Source organism: Calliphora vicina, chromosome 4 (assembly GCF_958450345.1).
Source record: "Calliphora vicina chromosome 4, idCalVici1.1, whole genome shotgun sequence".
Lineage (NCBI taxonomy): Eukaryota > Metazoa > Arthropoda > Insecta > Diptera > Calliphoridae > Calliphora > Calliphora vicina.
Window position 1 is genome coordinate 88,641,298 of NC_088783.1, and position 23,214 is coordinate 88,664,511.

The following is a 23,214-nucleotide window of genomic DNA, read 5'->3' on the forward strand; positions in this document are numbered from 1 at the left end:
AGTGGGATATCTATAAAAAAAATGTTTTGTAACTCAAGACTTTTTTTTTCCAAAATGGACTCTTTTTATTATTTTTTTTTATTTTTGCACTATTTTAATTTTTTTCATATTTGTGTGTAAACCTTAAAAATTAAACTTACGCAGAGAAACTAGACACATTAGCCTTTCCGATGGTATGTAACATATCCAACTAAAATTTCATAGCCTCGATACTGTAATACCCATAATATGTTAACCTCAGGAATAAAAATCACTTTTTTTCTATGGAAATGTTGAATAATTTAATTTTGTTATTTATTTGTAATAATAATTAATTTAATATATAATAATAATAATAATAATAATAATAATAATAATAATAATAATAATAAAAAGATGAATAATTTAGTAAAATTTAATCTTAATCACAATAGATCAATTTATATAATAATTTATGTAATAAATAACTACTGTGAATATAGTTGCTTGGTCGTTATTGAAGTGGAATGCTTGTATGGAATCCTGAAGAACATATTTATAGTTCTCTGCGAAATCAAATGAAATAATGAATTCACCAGACTTCAAATGTGTTTTCAAGTCCTTGAAGAATGACCACTGCTCTTTGACTAAAAAGTCATGGGTTCTCAAATTTAGCAATCCTCTACACAGTTCTTCCACAAAATCATCCACATTTAAAATTATGGTTTTCAGTGTGCATCTTTCAGTCTGAAGCCAAGATTCAAATTTTAACTCCTCAATACATTCTCGATCAAAAGAGTTGATTAAATTTTCTTTGATGGATGTGGTTTCCGGGCAATTCGAACATTCACCTAAGTGGCAAGAAGTTGTAGCATTAGGGCACATAGTCAATTTAAGGCAATCGCGGTAATGGTGTAAATCTTCTGATGAATCATCTTTTAAGTAATTTAAGTTTATTTCCTTCAACATCAATTTAACATTTTCATGGTAAATACAAACACATACTGTGTGAGTTCCGCTGCTTCCTGCCAAAACGCAATGTTTTGGCCTCAGTTGTGTTAATTTTGTGAATCCAATTTTGACATCCTCCTATTCAGATTGAAAAGTTGTGAATAATTCATTCAGAACAATAGGTAATAAGTTATATGGATAAAAAAAACACCTGTTTGGCCAAAATGTCAAATTTTGACCTCCTATAACTCAGAGAGTTCTTGACCGATCTTGTTGAATTATGGTGTCCGAATTACTATCCAATAGAACTAACATTGGTGACAATAGAACTAACATGGAAGACATCGATTTCAAAAGTTGGTTCACTTGACGTGAAATGCCCCTTATATAAAATATCATCAAAAAATACCTCTCGAGGCCTTTTCATACCTTATGTTTTTATGTTGTATTTATTTTTTTTTTATACTTGTTTTAGTTCATGTTATTTTTGTTTATTTTATGTTACTTTACCTTTTTAGAAATAAATTGTATTGATTTTTTTAAATAAAAGTATATTTTTTGGTTAAAAATTATATAAAAGTTTGCTTTTTAAGAGCATATTTTTTAAATTTTAAGAGCATATTTTAAAGTTTTTGCTGCATATTTAAAGCGCTTAAAACGCTTTTTTTCGGTTTCCCTGGTCATTAATATAGGCAATATGGATATGTAATGATATATATTTCAAAGTCCTTTGCAACGATGTATATAATGCTACAGTAATTTGGAACTACAATGGGTCAAAATCGGGAAAAATATTTTTTAACCCGAATTGTTTTACCAACAAAATTTTTTTTCTCATAATTTTTTTTTCACTAATAAATTTAAAAAAAAATTTAAAAATTAAAAAAAAAAATTTTTTAAAAATTTAAAAAAAGAAATTTGTTCACTAATAAATTAAAAAAAAAAAATCACTTAAAAATAACCCAAGCGTTAAACGTGTAACGTTTAATACAGAAGCAACTACTTACGCTCCTAATTTTTCGCAACAAAAATCCTTCGCAGAGGTTACAAAAATTCAACAACCAGGTAGCTCAAATGACGCTCTACAACAAATTTTAAATCGACTAAATATGCAAGAAAATTTCTTTAAATCGATTGAACAACGCTTAGCTCTTCTAGAGCAAACAAATATAAATGCATAAAAATGGCAAATTTTTTAAAAGTCATGTTATGGAATGCAAACGGACTACAAAAGCATCAATTTGAATTGGAGGTGGTCCTAAACGAGGAAAAAATAGATGTATGTTTAATTGCTGAGACGCATTTCACAAAACAATCCTTTATAAAATTTAGAAATTATGAAATATACCATACTACTCACCCAAGCAACACTGCAAGAGGAGGAAGTGCAGTGATTGTTAGGAAAAATATAAGGCATAACCAGGAGGAAAATCTTCAAACTGATGAATTTCAAGCAACAACTATAAAAATTTATACCGGTAACGAAAGTTTTTTAATTACATCTCTTTACAGTCCACCACGTCATCAAATCAAATTTGATAAATACAAGCTCTTAATCGATAAGAACGATTCAAGATCCATAATTGTTGGGGATTTTAATGCAAAACATACCTACTGGGGATCACGCCTTACAACCACTAAAGGAAGGAACTTCTTCAAGCTACTAGAGCTACTGGATGTGAAGTAATAAAAACAAGAAACCCCACATACTGGCCCACAGACCAAAGAAAGCAACCTGATCTTATAGATTTTTTTATCATAAGAAAAATATCTAAAAATCACATTAAAGTAGAAGATGGATTTGAGCTCAATTCTGATCACTCTCCCGTTTCCTAACACTATATGTAGAATCCTTACCAAAAGATCCACCTCCTTTTTTAACAAATAGATGTACAGACTGGCAATACTTCCAATCAATTCTCTCTAATATTATTCAGTACAATTCAAATCCAAGCACTATCGAACAACTTGAGAATGAAGTTGAAACATTAACTAAACAAATTCAGTCATCTGCCTGGAAAAGTACCCCTCTTGTTTCTAGTAGCACTGCTATTCATCGTTATCCCAAAGATATAAGAAATATGATTTCTCTTAAACGTAAAATTCGAAAAAGATGGCAGCAAAATAGATCACCAACAGAAAAAACACGTCTAAATCATATTACACACAACCTAAGTTAGCAATAAAGAAATTCAAAAATGTAACAATCAATAGACATTTAAAAGAGCTTACAAATGATAAATCCACAGACCGACCAATAAATAGAAATTCTCCAATTAGAGTTAATTCTTCAAAATGGGCGAAAACGAAAAACGAAAAAGCTAAATTATTCTCAAATTATCTTTCAAATATATTCTACGAAAATGATTTAGAAAATTATAACATTGTTACAAATAACAATGCTCATCAAAATGTTAGAATAGACAACGTCACAACAGATGAAATACGAGTGGCAATATTTAATATGAAATTAAAAAAATGTCCTGTCTTTGACCTAATAACATCCGAGCTGCTTAGGCATCTGCCACTTATTTGCCTAGATAAAATATCCCAAATTTTCAACGTCTGTCTCAGCCTTCAACATGTACCAAGCATGTGGAAAGTTGCTGAAGTTATTATAATACCAAAGCCTGGAAAACCTGAGACTGAAGTTACTTCATACAGGCCAATTTCGCTGTTACCTATCTTGTCAAAACTTTTTGAGACTATATTTCTTAAACGTCTAAAACCCACTCACCAATTTGGATTTCGAAATAGTCACTGAACAATCGACCAAGTTCATCGCATTCTAAATGTGATTGAAAAGGCTATGGAAGATAAAAATATATATTCAGCTATTTTTCTAGACGTGTCAAAAGCATTTGATAAAGTGTGGCACTCTGGTCTGTTATATAAACTCTACGAGCTATTACCAATTGTTTACGTAGAAATTATAAAGTCTTACCTTGAGAGTAGATATTTTCGTGTTAAGAAGGAGGATGTCTTTTCTAATCTGAAAGAGATAAATACTGGTGTCCCACAAGGAAGCATACTAGGTCAAATGCTATATCTCTTATACACGAGAGATGTACCAGTGCCAACAAATACAACCGTAGCAGCATTTGCTGATGACACTGCTATCCTTTCTGTTTCCAAAACGGAGACTATTGCAAATATAAACCTACAAAATGCGATGAATGAAATAGCAGCTTGGACAAAGGAATGGCGTATCAAACTAAATAACACTAAATCAGTTCATATTAACTTCACTAACAAAACTACAACAAACTTACCTATATACATGGAAAGTGTTGCTGTCCCTTATTATAATAGTGCCAAATATCTAGGAATGACATTAGATGCAAAATTAAGATGGAATGAACATGTCAAGAAAAAATGTATTGAATTAAATATTAAATGGCGTAAACTTAAATGGTTAATTGGTAGAAAACGCGTTCTATAAATAGAAAATAAATTACTTATATATAACCAATCAATAAAACCAATATGGCTATATGGTATACAACTGTGGGGTTGCACCAACAAGAAATATATCGACCAAATTCAAAAGTTCCAAAATAAGGTGTTCAAGAGTATAGTAAATGCTCCATGGTATATTCGTAATTCAGACCTTCATCGCGATCTAGTTCTAAAACTGTTAAGGAAGAAATACACAACGTGGCTGCAAAACATAATTCCAGAATAACTCAATAATACAGTTGGTCTAAGGCGAAGATTGAAGCGAATTAAGCCTAGTGACCTAGTGGGAAATTAGTTATTTATATTCACGAGTCTATCTATGACTCGCATCCCAATAATTATACAAACTGAATAAAATTCTTTGTTAGTTTTTAAGAAAATATAACTAGTTGCAGTAAATAAATACAAATAATAAAAAATAAAAATTTTAAAATTTAAAAAAATAATTTCCAAAAAAGTACATATTGGGCACAGTACATATTGGGCACAGCCGAATATAGCTCACTCACTTATTTTTATGTTTTTGTAAGAGTCTTTTCTTTCGTGAAATAGATTTATTGTTTTTTATTTTTAAATGGGAATGTTTATGGTTTTTCTTAATAAATAAATCGAATTTATTATATATTAAGAAAATAGAACTGTTTATGGTATTTTTGTACTTAAACGCTATAAGAAAAAAATTGCAGCTCAAAACTGCCCCGTATGGGGGGCATATTTGAATACAATGACTTCATCCGTTAAAAAAATAAAAAAAAATATTGAAATCGAACTAAATATAAGTTACTTTTAGATTTAAACTAAAGTTAAATTATGTAAAAAGTCAATAATTCAAAAACATAAATTTTTATGAGGCTTGGAAGTAGGGTTGCAATTGTCCCGATTTTCGCGGGATTGTCCCGCTCGGGATTCGTAATTCCCGCTTTTTTGGATTTTCTAAATCTAAAAATTTAAACAATTAGTGGAACTGATATGTGTGTATTTTCCGTGAGCAAATATTTATTCAGAAAAGAGTTCGTATACTTAACCAGTTATTTATTAATGATCAATCGGCTCTGAATAATTAAAAATCATTATATCCATCTTCTGGCTGGTTGTCCGTGACTGAAATGCCCAAGAATTGGAAGCGTTACTCAATAAAGATAGTTGTCAAACTCAACAAGAGCTTGCGAAATCATTTGGAACTACTGAGTCAGCAATTTCAAAACCTTTGCAGGCAGCAGGATTCATCCAAAAGCAGTGAAATAGGAATTGAAGCTGAGACACGTTGAAAGACGTCTGAAATGCTGCAGTACCTGTTAAAAACCACTTTAAACAAAGTGTTTGGGAAGTTTTGCTTCCTCCGCTTTATAGTCCAAACGTTGCCCCATCCGACTTCTATTTGTTTCGATTGAAGCAGAACGTTCTCTCTGCAATACGCTTCACTTTGGAACAGAGTAGCCGCTATTGGCTGATTCGTTCTTGGCCTCAAATGATGTGCAGTTATTTTGGCTCCCAATATATTTTTTTTTATTTTTTGTATGGAAAATTTACAGATCAAGTTCCAAATCAAGTATACTGGACGAAATTTTCTTTAATTAAACTTTATTAAAGGATTTACACATTTATAGCATAAACTTACAATTTGGGAAAAATACTGTAGCAGAGTTCACTATTAAGTGCGAATGGTCTTGCATCATTGCAAATGCAAAATTTTACTGTAATCCAATAACAAAATACATACACAAAAAAACCTTTACAATTTTGCATTTGCAATGATGCAAGACCGACCATTCGCACTTAATAGTGGACTCCGCTAGTGTTAAGATAGTTGAGGTATAATAATTATATATTATACTATAATTTATTATCTTTTGTACCGCGAATGTTTTTAAAATCCCGCCATTTTTCACCTATTTTTAAAATTGTCCCGCTTTTTGCAAAAATAAAACTGGACCCCCCTCCCCTACCCTTAAAAAGTACAAACATTTTAAGGTATTACTTAAATGAATTATACTGTTGATAACAATGCTTTTTAAACAAGTTAAACATTAATTTAAATATTGTGTTCCAAGTTTAACTGCAACTTGAAAAATACCTAGTAAATAACTTTCAAACTAAATTCTTGGATATAAAAATGCTACTAAATAATTTTTTCCATCTGGATTATAAACCACAGTGAATCCCTTAATTAAAACTTTTAATAATTTGTTATTTATCATCGACATATTTGTCTCCAAACAAATAAAAAGTGTTTACATATATGCAATATAATTTAGAATAACAAAAAAATACATAAATTACTGCTCTCTACAAGACATTAAAAACTTCTGTTTTGTTTGCAAATAAAAAACAACCCTCCCTATTAATTCCTTCCACAACATAAATCAATTTTGGGTTGACCGTTGTTGACCATCGGTCATACTTTCTAACCTACCGTAGATACGTACAAACATGCATCTAGGCATAAAAGGAGGGATTTTTAGGTTTATAAAATCTCAACCCCAAATAATGTTTTTATATTTAATAAGACACATTTTATGGGCTTTTTCCAACATATTGACTGACTGACTGACCACTTACTTGTGCATGTTGGGTTAGAAAAATGTCGACAAAGAAATTAAACAGGCTTAATATTGTAAGCAATTAGATTCCCGTGAGGCGGTAATTGGAAAACAAGGTATTAATGATGACTGGTCAGGTTGGTGTGTGTGCGTGTGTCAGCAGTGCCCATTCCGTGATTAGTTGCTTCTTTGGCGTGTGTATGACCTTTAAACCTATTCTTTAAAGTTTTATTTACTTAAATCAAAGGTTGTTTAAATCATGTATCAACAGAATGTTTAACAGTTTTTCATTTTCATATTATAAATTAAAAAAGGTAGTACCACTTACCAAGGGAATCAGAATCACTTTCTAAAGATGAATTTCTTACCAAGGTACCGTGAAATAACTCTAAAATTAATTATTTAAGTCCCAATAACATTAAACCCCACAGAAATGAAATAATATCCAACTTTAAAGCAATGAAATAATCACTGATTTTTCAGAAGCCTAAAAAACCAAGGTCGGCTATGTTAAGAACCTAGTTTCCTCAATATGATTTCTTAATAATTTAAGATTTTCCAATTTTGGCATGGGATTATTTGTTGTTCTGACGACTGTAGGGTCTGTCACTCTCTGTCATGTTCGTGTTTTGCATAATCCTGTATTTCAGCCTTAAACCACACGCAGAGAAAAAATATAGTTGGGCATGGTTACTGTAACCATTTCAATATTGTTACAAGTTTTTTAACTATATTATAGTCACAGTAACCATTTATATGATTGTGGTAACCATAATATGATTAATTTACGATTCACATGATTGTATCAACCATATATATGGTTACAGTAAACAAATATATGTTTGTGACAACCATTCATATGATGAAGGACTTATCATATTATGTTACTCTCGGCTTAAAGCTTATCATAATCTGAGAACAACATATTATGATAAAATTATTCATCATAAATATGGTTGCCACAAACATATATTTGTTTACTGTAACCATATATATGGTTGATACAATCATGTGTATCGTAAATTAACCATATTATGGTTACCACAATCATGTAAATAGTTACTGTGACTATAATATTGTTAAAAATCTTGTAACACTATTTAAATGGTTAAAGTAACCACGCCCAATTATACTTTTTCTCTGCGTGCATGAGAATTGTTTAGTATTTTCCAGATTGACGATATCCATACATGATCCCATCCTGGACAGCTTGTCCGTCTTTTCTTTCGATTCCGATAATGGGACCCATATTATCTCAAGATTTTCGCAAGTTTATTTTATTCTTACATTGTAAAACATTCCGAGATTTAATATCTTTCCTTAGTGCTTAAGTAACATTGCCTATCCGTAAAAATACGAGATGGAGTTTTGTTATAAATCGTCTTCAACAAAATAAAATATCCGAAACAACATCAAGCAACTGAATGAAATGTGTGTATTTTTACTGTGTGTATTTTAAAATCTTAAAATCATCGTAACCTGAACAATATGAACGCCTACCATGGCTAGGATTGCCAGATTAGAAATTGTCAAAAAACGTACATCGAAGTTGAAAAAGCAGTACAATTGAGGAAAAATAAGTACATTGTTTATTTTCAAAATGTATTTAATTGAATAAAAAAAAACTAACAAAAAATAGTTCACAACAGTAACAATAAAGAACATAAAAAAGAGATCATAACTATTTGTATTTAATATAAACAAATTATGTAACTTAAAATTTAATTTAAATCAGTTTTTGTGATTTTAAATCTATGATTTTAAATCAGACTAGACTAAAAACAATGTATGTACAGTGGTGGCCAGGTAATTAAGACAAAAATTGTTTGCTAAATTCCATGTAATTGTCAATTATTTTTTCAAATATTTCCACAAATATGTATGCATGAGGACTGTTTTAACACACAAGTGTGTTTTATTCGACTATATCAATTCATACATATTCACCATGAACACATACAATTTTTCTACAACTTGACCAAAAATTTTTTTTTTTAAATAAACATATTTTCTCACATTTATATCATTATATTTTTATTATTATAAAATATTCGGACCAAATTTCGTATTTTTAGTTCCATTAGTTTCGGTCATATCATGTTATTAACAGCGGATGTTCGCTGAGGTGGGTCAACGTATTTCCACATATCTTTGTATATATATGTTCTACCGATTTTTCCAAACATTTTTCAGAAACTAGAAACATTAGTAATAAATTTCATACCCTTAGAGGGCCTTTTATTTTGGCCCTAACGCACTTAAAATTCAGTTGATGAAAAAAATTCAAGTATTTGTCTTAAATTGGTGGCCACCACTGTATATTAGAGTGTCCCTTAGACAATTTTTAAAAATTTGAAAATGGAGTTTTGAAACTGCCTTTAAAAAAAATAATTTTTTTTGGTCATACCTGGGAATAGGTTAGCGGTATCCTACGAACACAAAAACTCATATACAAGTAAATATGGATATATTCTAAGTAAAATTAAACTTTTATTTTAATATTTCTCAAAATATGTTAATTTTGTTCCAACATTTCATGTTCTAGTGGCCTGAGACACGTTAATGGCCTGGCGATTTTTTAATAACTTTAACATTTTTTAACCAATTTTTGTCTTTTATATCTTATTAGAACGACAATTACGTACACATTTCGATTCTTTTAAATTAAATTGCTAAAGTAATTATTTAATGGCAAAATTTTTACAAAAACTGAAAAAAAAATGCATTTTTTCCCCTTGTAAATGGACCTCAAAACTAAATCGCTAAGTCGGCACGGGTTGCCCTTCTTAGAACAAGCTAAACATTTTTTTGGTGGTATTTTATGTCATTACACAAGTTTTCAGGGGGTACCGTCTCAACATTTCCAAAAATTTAATTCTAAGGGACACTCTAATGTATATTATGATAGTATTATTGGTTTTTTAAATTAACTGAATAAAAACTCAAAAACAAATTTTCATTGCTTAATACTTCAAAATTAATTTAAGAAATATAATTTTAATGGTATTCTTTTTATATTTTTAAACAAAATAATAATAATTTTAATGATTAAACTAACATTTTCCAAATATTAATAAAACCACGCACACGCTGTTTTTTAGTCAACCGGCTTTTTAATACTGAAAAAGAGAGAGCTATTGCGCATTAGAATTTTTACACATAAATAATCAAACATAAATAATGTCAACAGCAGAGACATTGTATGGTGCACAATTAGTCGTCAATACTGTTGACCAAGTCAAGCGCCAGTCAATACAGTTTAACTATAGACATTTTCTTAAGGAATATTGACAGGTTGTTGACAATGTCACTAGATATACACCACATCTTTTGTCTCTGTACTTTTTATATTGACACAGAAATGAAAGATTGGAGACATTTGAACTAGTACTGTTGACAGGGTATTGACTGCAGGGTATTGACTTTAAAATTTACTGATACATTTGAATAAATTATAAATATTTATCACATTTTTGTATTTGATTTACAATTTCATTTTTACCTTTTTCGGTTTTTAAAAAATTGAAAAACTCAGTATAACTGTGTTCAAAGTTTGTTTTTATTATTAACTCGCTTTCCAAAGTTTTTATTAAAAGTTTATTTCGTTCCTTCCTCCAAAAATAAAACACTAAACTAAAAATTCGTTCACAGGCTGCAATAGAATGAGGAATTGAAAAGACGAAGCAATTTAAAGTTTTTCAAAACTTATTATTTTCTAAATTGAAACGACCTTTTATATAAGTACTTATATTCGATAAAAATTCTGCTGCGCGTTTTTTAAAAAGACAAATCTCTTGCTGATTATTGCAACTGCTACATATACGTTCGGTTAGAAACCCCATTTTCATCCTGCTGTTGTTCAAATTTGTCGTTTAACTGACATATTTACCTCTATAAAATTATGGTGAAAATACAAAAAAGGTAGAAAAAAAGTACATAAAGAAGCACATTTGCGTACTTCTTTAGGAGTTATGCAGTTAAAGGTACAAAAACTAAAAAAAAGTACTAGTACTGCTGAAAACAGTACGTCTGGCAAGCCTAACCATGGCACATAGGTCTGGCGACCCACATTTATTGGCCAAAACTCAAAACTTTTGTTCCTATATTTGTTGTTGGAATATTGTAACAAACAGTCCAGATCATGGTAGAACCAACCAGGTACAATTATTAGGGAGAGTTTTCAATGTTTACCCCTACAACGTCAAATAACGCATTTACTCTAATCACTTTTTATTTTGTTTTCTCAATGTTTTGCACGTTATATTAAAACTAACACATATTTATTTGGAAAAAATTTTATTTGAATTGAATATTTTAGGAAAAAAAGTAAATACACAAAAATTTGTTTAATTATTTTTTTTTGTCTTAGACATTTCGTTTTGTTTTTTTCTAATTTTCTTTTGTTTGACGTTATAGGGAATGTATAATTGAGAACGTACTTTTCAATAATTGTACCTTGCTTGTTCTGCTATGAGTCCAGATAAACAAAAAAAATAATTTGTTTTTGCAAACTTCAATTAACCGTTATTCTATGAACTGAGAAAGTTCAAAGTTTTAAGCGCAGTGGTAAACTGAAACACGTGGTATAGTTTTTTGTTTTATTTGAGTCACATGTTACACGAAAATAAAAAAAACTTTTTTATTTTCGTTTTTTTTTTTTTAATAATTCCCGGCAATAATTTTACGGGAATTCGCGGAACAGAACTTTAGAGTGAATGTGTTTTGCAGACATTGTATTATGAGAATTCAAAATCCTCTTGATTTTATGAATGAACCAACCACCAACCAACAAATCATAATTTGGTAAAATTCATCTTTGATTTTTTTCGAAAAGTTATTATTATAGTTATTATTTTATATGGAAAATTTTTAATCCGACACTCGCGATAATATGAACACCCCAAAATATGAACACTTTTTTTACTTCCATTGGCTACTCTAAAATATGAACATAGTATGTAAAAGCTTTAAAATATGAACAGCTTATTTTTGTTTTTTAACGTATTTTATTTATCTACACAGAAAAATTTGACCTTTCACCTTCACGATTTAAAGGGTTAACGTTTTCCGATTTTAGGAAAACTTTCAGACTATATTTAAAATTACCTGGACTATTATATTAACAGATTTTACTTAAAATTTTACTATAAAATATGGCCAAAAAATTAGTTTTTCTTGAAAATCGCAAAATTTAAATCGCAGGTACGGAAAAACTATAGGAGGTATTGATATACTTTTTTCATATTTTTATTCCCTATTATGTTCTCAATAAATCCAATGTGATGATCAGCTAATTCTGAAATTGGTTTAACAAAATTTTTAAATATTTGAAATTGGAGTTTTGAAACTGCCGTTAAAAAAATTTATTTTTTTGGTCATACCTGCGAATAGGTTAACGGTATCCTATGAGGACAAAAACTCATATACAAGTAAATGTGTATATATTTTAAGTAAAAATAAGCTTTTATTTTAATATTTCTCAAAATATGTTAATTTTGTTCATAAATGTCTTGTTCTAGAGGCCTGAGACACGTTAATGGCCTGGTGATTTTTTCATAACTTTAACATTTTTTAACTAATTTTTATCTTTTATATCTCATTATAACGACAATTACGTACACATTTCGATTCTTTTAAATTAAATTGTAAAAGTCGTTATTTATTGGCAATTTTTTTTACAAAAACTGAAAAAATTGCTGTTTTTCCCCTTCAGCGTCGTTGCACCACCAGTTAACGTTATCCTATCATCCTAATATTTTACACAACATGTTTCTACAATACATAGAACAATTCTAGAGGGGGGACGGCCTGTACTTAGAAATTTTTTTTCGCCCATACAATCTTGGAGCACTCTAATGTACATAAATAATTTGTTCATCGTTAGTATGTATCTATGAATTATTTAAAACATTGTATATTGTAAATAATAAGACATTAAAGGACAGCTTGATGTTGATGTACATATAACAAATATACATAATCAGCCTAACTACGAAAGCCTTAAAATCGATTTTAAGTCCATAAAGTTGACTATTATTTTAAATTTCGTACCATAAAACAAATTTCAAATATAATTTAAAATGTTCAAAAAAAAAAAAAAAAAAAAAAAATTTTCTTAACCGGACAAGTTTGTTGCTGTGAAACAATATATTGTATTAAAACAACACATTATAATTTTAAGTTTTCTTATATTCAGATCCATTATACCTATAATATGTATGAATATTTAAAAGTCTCAAATAAACTTAAGCATAACTTAACTTAAACAAAAAAGCTTTTTGTTTTGAACTTTTATGTACAATTTGTTTTTATAATTTTTTGAAATTTCTTCTTTTTATTTACAGTCATTGAAAAATACATATTTTCAATTATTTGAATGTATATGTTGGAAAAAGTTTTGAAACTTTTTTCAAATAAAAACAAAAGTTCTATTTTAAAATAAAGTCATCGACTTTAACAACAATTAAATTTAGTTAGGCAAAGTAATTAAAATTAAAATTTGTTCTACATTTTTCTCCCTTTTTTATATGAAAACTTTTCGGTTTTGGGTCCACGCCTGTATCAGAGTATATGTATGTCAGCCATTACCAAACTACATCTAAGCTATGCAGACGGAGTGAAGTACAAAGTTTTATAGAAATTAATAAATGTAAGTTCAAATAAAAATAAAAAACCCATTCAAATATAAACGATTTTTAGAATAATTACATTAGAAACAATAATTGTGATATCTTGTTAATTCTATTAACATTTTTTAAATACGCCAATACCCCGGTTTGAGTCGTTTCGAAGTTGCGTCTTTTTAAAATTAATGTGATTTTGAAGTTGTATCAGTTTGCGTCGTGGGGGAATTAAGAAAAAATGTGGAAATAAATCTGTAACTTCTAAACGAATAGACCGATGTCTATAGAGAAGGTGTTGATAAGTTTAAGTTTTGAATTTGGGCTTATAAAACCAAGGGGGCGGATACACAATGCCCAAAAGTGGGGCATCTCGGGTATATCAAAAATTAAAAATGATGCAAAATTTTTGTTTGCTATCCGATTTAAAAGATTTTTTATGGAATCTATTAGACGATATCTTCCATATGTTATCATTATAGTTTACGAGTTATTCGCATTTGAAAATTAAAATTTTATGTTTTTAGTCTGGTGTGCTTTTTTGATTGGAATTGGATATTATCTTTTATGATAATATCCAATTCTTTCCCGATTTTCTTAAAGTATTTTAATAATCCTGAGAAAAAACTGTTTAAAAGCCTTTACTGAGTCAAGAGTTATGTGGTTTTAAACTTATGTGTATTCGCCATTATTTTTTTTTTTTCGAAAAAAGTACTTACATTAATTTAAAATTATACAGAAAATAAGAAAATGATAAATAATGTGTTTATATTTTTCTGAAAGATAACATCTCTGGAAATATTATAAAAGCATAATAATATCAAAATTCGTATTAGTGCGCGGTCCAGAGCCTTCCGAAGTAGACCTATTTTTTTATGTAAATTTCAACTTTAGCCAACTGTTCTCAAATGGATTTCATAACCCCGGACTTGGTGCCCCACTTTGGGGCATTTTGGATCCGCTCTCTTGGTGTTATAAGCTCAAATTAAAAACTTAAACTTGTCAACACCTCCTCTAACGCCATGGAAATTTTTATTAATAATATCTTTAACAATGAAATATCTTTAACTACCATACAATATTTGTGTGTTGAATTAATGAAAATTGAGCAAAACTATATCAAAAAACTGTATTTATAGAATAAAGCCAAAAAAAAATCGACAAATCGGATCTGCTGTTTTTGAGGTAAAAAAAATTGCAAAATATCGATAGATAGGCAACTCTTCCAGGCCTGGTTACAAGGCTCCAGAGTGAAGTACTTCGTCTGTATGCTAAATTTAAAACGATCCCAATTGTTTGTTGAGGTTTTTGAGATATTCGCATTTTAAAATTAAATTTCTTTTACCTGTCTTTCCGGATATGTATGAATATTTTTTAAATCAGTTCTAAGTAGGGATCCCGGCATTTTTTCGGGATCCCGGCATTTTTTTTGGTTTTTTGTTTCACATTAAAAAACATCTAATTAAATATTGCAAACAACTGATGTGTTTTAGAAATATATTTGAATAACAATATAAAAAATAAAAACTAAATTATTGAATTAAAATAAATTGAAAACAAAAGACATATGTATTTACCTACATATTCCAAACTTTATGACAATAACAAAATTGTTTATGATTTAAAATGTTAATCCAAAAAAAGTAGCTTCGAAAGTTTCATTCTTAAATTGTGGCAGCGAATATTTACAGTGCACTATAGGTTAAATGACTACTTTTTCTGTGCAAAATTAATAACTACTACAAAATCATGGTATTCAAACCAAAACCTTGAAGAATTTCATAAGTAAGAATAATTCTATTAAAAAAAATGAAATTTAACCCACTAGCGACCAAAAATTAACCCTTTTGCAATCATTAATGCAAACTTAATACAATAATTTATTCTAATTATACTAAAACTTTTAGTAATTGCTTAAATCTAATTCATTTTGTAAATTTAAATCAAAAAGCTCCTCTTAACTTGCATTAATATCATCATCTTGGTGGGTATAGTGAATTACTTCAGGTGGAAGTGTGGAACTTTTCCGCTTTTGTAAGCGCCTATATAAAAGTGATGGGGAAATTAATGGATCTGAGGTACAGCTTAATATTAAATCGGAGCTTAAAAAATCTGTATTCTCCGCTTCCATTACAGCGTCTTTTTGCATCTTTCAGCAATATGCAGTAAAATAGATTGCAACGAAACTTTGGTAAGGGTCTCATTGCTTTTATAATTTTTCTTTTAAAATTTCAATAATTTATATTCGTGAGGGATTTTCGGAAGTGGGTTATATGGGAGCTATGACCAATTGTGGGCCGATCGTCATGAAATTAGGTCGTATGATTAATTTCTTTATGAGAGTTGAATTTTATGTGTATACCAACAATTTTAAGAGATTTATGCACGTTAAAGTGAGTTTCAGAAGCGGGAGCTATGACTAATTAAGGAACGATCACCATAAAATCAGGTGACATGAATTCCGTTTATATAAAACTTATTTGGAGCAAAATTTGTGTAGATACCTATATAAATTAAACAGTAATGGACCGATTTCAGCCAGTTTCAATAGGCTTCGTCCTTGGGATGAAAAAATTATATGCACCATATTATGGTGGGTCTTAGACTAATATTCTTGGACATTACAAACATCTGCACAAACGCGTAATACCCTCCCCACTATGGTGGTGTAGGATATAAAAAATGCATTGTTTGCGTTATATGCTTATCCACTTCATCTGAAAATATGTTAACTTCAATTTTGTCCACTACATGTTTGAAAACGACATAAAATTTTTCTTTTTTTGAATTTTCGTTAAGCCAAATTTCAAACAATAACCTAAAAAATATAGTATTATTCGAAAACGGCTAAAAACGGCTATTGAATGTAAACGAAAATTGGTTCATAACATTTCAATATATTCATTTCTGTTTGCATTTAATCTGCCGAACTTTGCCGAAATTTTAAAAGCTTCCACGAAGTTACATTTTGAAAACAGTCGCAGCACTTTTAAGGTTATGTTAAAAAAGTGGCTTTATTTCAAGCAAGTTAAACATTTTTATCACATGTTTTAACAAAAAACCTTACTTACTTACTTAATTTATTGTTCCCCATTTTCACTTTCTTCTTTATAACTCGCGAAATAATTTAAATATGCAATTGAAAATTTGAAAGCAATACAGGTTTTTCAACATAATTTATTAAGTGATTACAATGCAATGTCTTTGACTGCGTGTTGTCAAACGGAATTTAATATTTACCAAAAACAAAAAGCTGACTTAGTTAATTTGGAGTATTGGTTACAAAATGGCATTAAAAAAAGTGCAATATTTGCATTTGAAAAATTGGACTTTAGCACAGCTTTGGTAGTCGTTTAACCTATAGTGCAGTGTAGCGAAATACAACTAGATGTGTATGTATATATAATGTCCCAGCAGTTCTAGGAGACAGTACCGAACTAGTGATTTTACCCACCATTTAGGGTGGGAGCTAGTTACTTCAATAGCCACGTGACTAGTCATTTTAACACGGGCATGTCCTAGGCAGGGGGTCAATTGTCTCTTTTTGATTACAATGGGACTGTCTAATAGCTGGTCCAACGCATTGGATTCACATACTGGTTACATAGCCTCAGTTACCTTGCTAGCTTTATAACTGGTTACTTGATAAAGCTACTTGACTAGTTATTTTAACACGTGCATGTCCTAAGCAGGGGGTCAATTGACCCTTTTGATTACAATGTGACTATTTGATAGCTGATCGAAAATTAATAAACGCTTCTGGTGGGTAAAATAAAGTGCAGTACAAAAAAAAGTTTTAAGTGACTTCACCATAGATTACTAAGAGACACTAAAGTGACTATTGACTTCAGCTATGTACATGATATGTCAGTATACTTAAGCAAAAATAAAAACAAACTGTATGAGAATTATATCAACACAATTTGTATAAAACCAGTTTGTACGAAATACTCATTAAATGTTTAAAGTGACTACACTCCAGATTACTTAGAGACACTTAAGTGTCAATTGTCTTCACGCTAGATTACTTGGGATGCATAAAGTAACCAATTGTCTTCTCCCTACACTACAAAGTGCACACACGTGTCAAATAACCAATATATGTATATAAATTGGAGTCAGCCAAGTGATAAGACATTTGTGACAATTACTGTCTTTAAAGGTATTTATAGACGGCAATACTGAATATTAGCACTTATCAAATTTAAAATATTATTGAAATCATTCGGTATTTCAAAAAATCGATAGTATTACAAATATGTTATTTCTTTGTTGATTGATATTTTTCTGCAAACTTTATTTTATATTTTCTTGACATTTTTGTGTGCCTTATTTGTTTTTATAAATACATATGATAATAATAGATACATATGAAAATAAAAAGTTTTTGAATTGTTTTAAACAAATTTTCAATACCGACCGTAAATCAAAAAAAAAATCATTTGTATTTTTTGAAAATCTAATACGAATTTTGTTTAGACGATGAAATTGTATTATGATACTAGAGTTTTTGACAAATATTAATACTCAGTATTACCGTCTATAAATACCTTAAGGGATACATTTACTACTTGCTTAACTGCTGGGGTATGTCGAAGGGTAACACACACACATACATGTTACCTTTGTATGTATGTATTACTGTGAGTTAGGTGGATTTCGAGCTATGTGATTGACGTTTCGAATTCTTTGTTCTTTTTTTCCTCTCATGTATAATTTGTGTTGTGCGTTCAAAGGGCTCATACTGAAATATTACAAATATTACAAAAAATAAATAACAGAGTTTTAGTAAACGAGCTTTTGTGCGTAAAATAGTTTTAATGAAAACGCCCCCGGGACGCACATATGAAACTGCACATTCATTAGTTTAAAATAGATAAGAGAAGATGTTAAAAACTTTTTAATAAGTAGAATGTAGAGGGACCGGAAGTCAAATACTACATATAACCCCAAAGCAAATATCTTTTATTTCTATATTACACCCACATGCCACAAAAGTTCACATACATTTACACTATAAAAACTATACATTTAAACATACATACATACGTATGTATATAAATCTACATACTCAAACGAAAATAAATATCTATATATGTAAGAATGTTTGCAAGTACATCTACATACATATATACATATATGCCTGTATATTCCGGGGGATTTTGTAAGATTTTTTATTTTTTATACTCTGCATACATATACATACATACTGATCCATATAGAAATATTTGCATTAGGGATATAACTTTTGACAATTTTTGGATTACTACTTATATTGGCCCATAATCATAGTCAAAAATAAAGTACATTTTAAGAGAATTAAACTCGACTTTACTTAAGAGTGGACTTTAGGTCTATCATAGACAAGTTTAAGTATACTTCTGACTCTAAAGTCGACTCTAAATATAAAACTAGCTGAAGTTGTTTTTAACTCGTTTAACAACAGCATCAGCTGTTCTTCGCCGAGTAAAAAAGTTCGTCACAAAGTAAAAAATGTTTAAGTTACAAGATATTGGTAGAGATTTTGCAATTATTGAACAGTTATCAATAAAATTAGTACCAAAATATCGTAATTATGATATTAATCTTATCTTTTCCATTTTTCCACAACAAACAACTTTCTTTCTTTAGATGTCCCGGTTACTTTTATTGTTTACGTTTTTTGGATTTTTTTTTTAATTTTGTATGTCAGCTGTTCAGCGTTGCCACTTGTCTGTTTTTTCTTGTATATTGTATGAAAACATTTTCAATTTAAAACATACTTTAATTTTGACTATTAATAAAAAGCAGGTTTTTATTTTAAAGTTGTTTTTAAAAAGAACCGACTTTAGTGTTTGACTATGATTATGGGCCATTGTGTTTACTAAAAGTATTGTTTCCCACTTCAAAAACCTAAAATATAGTATTGTATGAAATATTGTATCTTTAAGGAAAGTTTTTTCTAAAATAAAAGTGCAATTAATTAAATAAATCCATTCGATTTATATAGGATATTCAGTATAGTTCTTCATACTGCAAAAATTGATAAATACAAAACAATTTTTAGTATCTGTACAATATTGCTGATAACGTTTGCTTGTAAATTATTCGTCCAACTATAAACGAATCTTATTTTTCAATTTGTCCAAACTTTATTAAGGATATGTTTGGTTCAAACTATTTATTAATATTAATAGAGTTTTTCTGGCTTGTGATTTGCTATATATACGGTGTTTCATAACTATAAACGAACTTTAAGTTAAATCAGGCACCGATCCAGCTCAACCATTTGAAATAAAGTAAAATTTATTTTACATTTTCCTTTTTTATATTTCCTTTCCTTTTTTCCCCTTTTGGATCCGCACCTGAGTTAAATGGATGTAGCGTATTTCATTTTTTTATTATTACTTTAAATTGATTATTTTGTTAATTAATACACAAAATTCCATGTGCATCATATATCGAAAAATATAAAATGTTGATCTATTAGCAAAAGCTTTTGGAAATAATACGTTTGGTAGAAAAATAACTCATAACCATGACAACCAAAAATATGTTCTAAAAAAGTGTCTTATGCGCATAAAATATGCACTTAAAAACGAAAAATATGCTTTTAAAATATAAAAATAAGCACTTAAAAATAGTTGATTATTGTTTGATTTCAAATATTGAGCTCATAAATTAAAAATGGTTATTATAGCATTAAATTCAGATTTTGCTGACTTGAGCACTACATGAAAATAGTTTGATTAAATTAATTTTATTATATTTAGCAATAAATTAATATGTGTTTAATTTAGTTTTCAAATTTCTTAGACATCTTAATCAATTGATTTGTCTCATCATTTAAAATGCCTAAACATTTTTTTAGTAATTAGTAGCATAAAAGTTTTCATTCTCAATCCATGTGCCCCAATGTTTATACGATCAGTAGAGGATGTCCGCATAAATTTCTCGAAACGTTTCTATTCTACATAAAACTTTAAAAGACACTTTTTAACATTTGAATTATGCTTCAAAAACTCTATGGAGAGCATGTGTCATTATTTATTAAAAAATTGCAATAAAAAGAAATATCAAAAAGTTTTACAATAGTGGAAGGAGGATTTGTTCTATTCAAGACTTTGGCAATTAAAAAAAAACATTTTGGTTGCAGTTTTATCATTGAAAATATGGAAATGAAAAATTATAAAGCAAACAATAAAATTATATTAAGAAAACAAAATATGCAACAAAAATATGCAGTCATGAGTTAAATATGCAAAAATATGATACAAAGTGCAAAATATGCTAAAATATGCAGTAAAGAGAAAAATATGCACTAACAAATCGATGCCAAAATTCGTAAAATTGTCTGAAACGGATAAATAACTAACTCATATGTTTATACGACGCACAGCAAAAAATATGATATTGCATATTTTTGGTTGCCCTGCTCATAACTATAATTTTAATATTTAAAGTCTGCCGGCTAAAAATAAGTATCGCGTGGATCAGATAAACTTATGCATTTTTTAATATTATTATTACTGCTTTCTATATATGAAACGGTTTTTTTTAGGCAGATATACATACATACAGTGGTGGCCACCAATTTAAGACAAATACTTGAATTTTTTTCATCAACTGAATTTTAAGTGCGATAGAGCCAAAATAAAAGGACATCTAAGGGTATGAAATTTATTATTAATGTTTATAGTTTCTGAAAAATGTTTGGAAAAATCGGTAAAACATATTTGGACAAAGATATGTGGAAATACGTTGACCCACCTCAGCGAACATCCGCTGTTAATAACATTGTATGACCGAAACTAATGGAACTAAAAATACGAAATTTGGTCCGAATATTTTATAATAATAAAATTATAATGATATAAATGTGAGAAAATATGTTTATTTAAAAAAAAAAATTGTTGGTCAAGTTGTAGAAAAATTTTATGTGTTCATGGTGAATATGTATGAATTGACACAGTCGAATAAAACACACTTGTTTGTTAAAACAGTGCTCATGCATACATATTTGTGGAAATATTTGAAAAAATAATTGACAATTACATGGAATTTAGCAAACAATTTTTGTCTTAAATTCCTGGCCACCACTGTAGATGCTAGTGTGAACAATCGATTTATATAAATTTCCATGTTAGTTCTGAAACTGCTTTGCCTACAATGGTCGAATGTCCTTAACCAAATTAATTAAAAGTTATAATGACAATAATGAAAATTATAATGAATATATACAATTCTAGAATGACAGCATTCTAACTAATGATGTCGTAATTGATTCTAGAACCCGATCCGTAGAACACAACACAAGAAATGGTGTTGTAGACTAGTTCTATAGATCACATATTAGGTTAGGTTACGTGGGTTGCTCGCAAGTTAGCGAGTTCACTCGGAGGCCTTGCGGCCCATTGTGGTACCCTTAGAAGTACTATTCCCTTATGCTGAAAATGTCATACATAAAGTGAGAATAGTTTCCCTCCCTAGTTTCGTCTATTATGTGATTTCTGTGGTCCCTATGGGAACCAGCCGGTACTTCTAATAAACCCAATCATATTCACTAGTGACACATCTCTGAGACAGTCCAGATCATGGAAAAGAGCTCTACCAAGATGTAGTAGTCTATGCTCTTGTAAGGCTGGGCATTCACATAGAAGGTGCTGTACCGATTCCTCCTCCTCTTCATCTAAACAACTTCTACAATAGCCATAACGTGGGTAACCCATACGTTCCGACATATGTCCAATCATGCAGTGCCCAGTAATTATACCCGTGAGAAGTCTAATCGAATTCCTACTAAGAGACAAAAGAGTCTTAGTTCTATCCTCTGTCAGATTGGGCCAGAGCATTCTGGATATTCTACAAGTGATGATATTTGACCACCTGAGTTCCGTCTCGCTCAAAGCCCATTCATCTATCAATTTTGATACTGTCACCAAGGGAGTGTGAATATCCCTTTGGGCAAGAGATACGTCCAGGGACGTCCCGTTGGTTGCGCACTCATCAGATATAGATCACATATTAGTTACCAACTAAATTTTTATTTTTTTTGTTGAAAAAATACAAAATTTATACTTATGTATGTATGTAAATTTAATATAAAATTTGTTATTATCAAAATTAATAATAACAAGTAACAGTCTTATATTCTGCTGTTTCGAATCTTCTATACAAACCACAAATATAATAAGGGCACCGATTGTTGAGTATTTTTCATACAACATTTAGATGGTTTATCCGATTTTTATATTTAATACTAGCTGAACCCGGTCCGCGTTGCTGGCCCTTAGAAAACATCTGTTTTATATTGCATCTCGATTTTAATATACAGTTTCGGACAAAGTCGGTGATCCAATGAATTCAAAAATTCAGTAGGATAATCAAAGGCTTGTTCTTCGTTCATTACTGTGTCAATATATTTGTATTTTATTGTTTTGCTAGGCAGTTTCAATTGCATTTTCTTATTGATATTGTTAACATCATAATTTGTTGGTGCCAAAATTGCATGTTCCCACAGACAATCCGAATTGTTGTAGTTCGTTGTAAGACTTGGGAAAACTTGTCGACAACGTCTTGAATATTCATTTGCATTTGGAAAAAGTCCGGAAATGAAATCCCATTTGTGGAGGGATCAATTGGAATTTTTCGTATCGTAATTGGGAAGCGTGAGCAATGATCCAAATCTGTGGTACATTTGGCCTTGA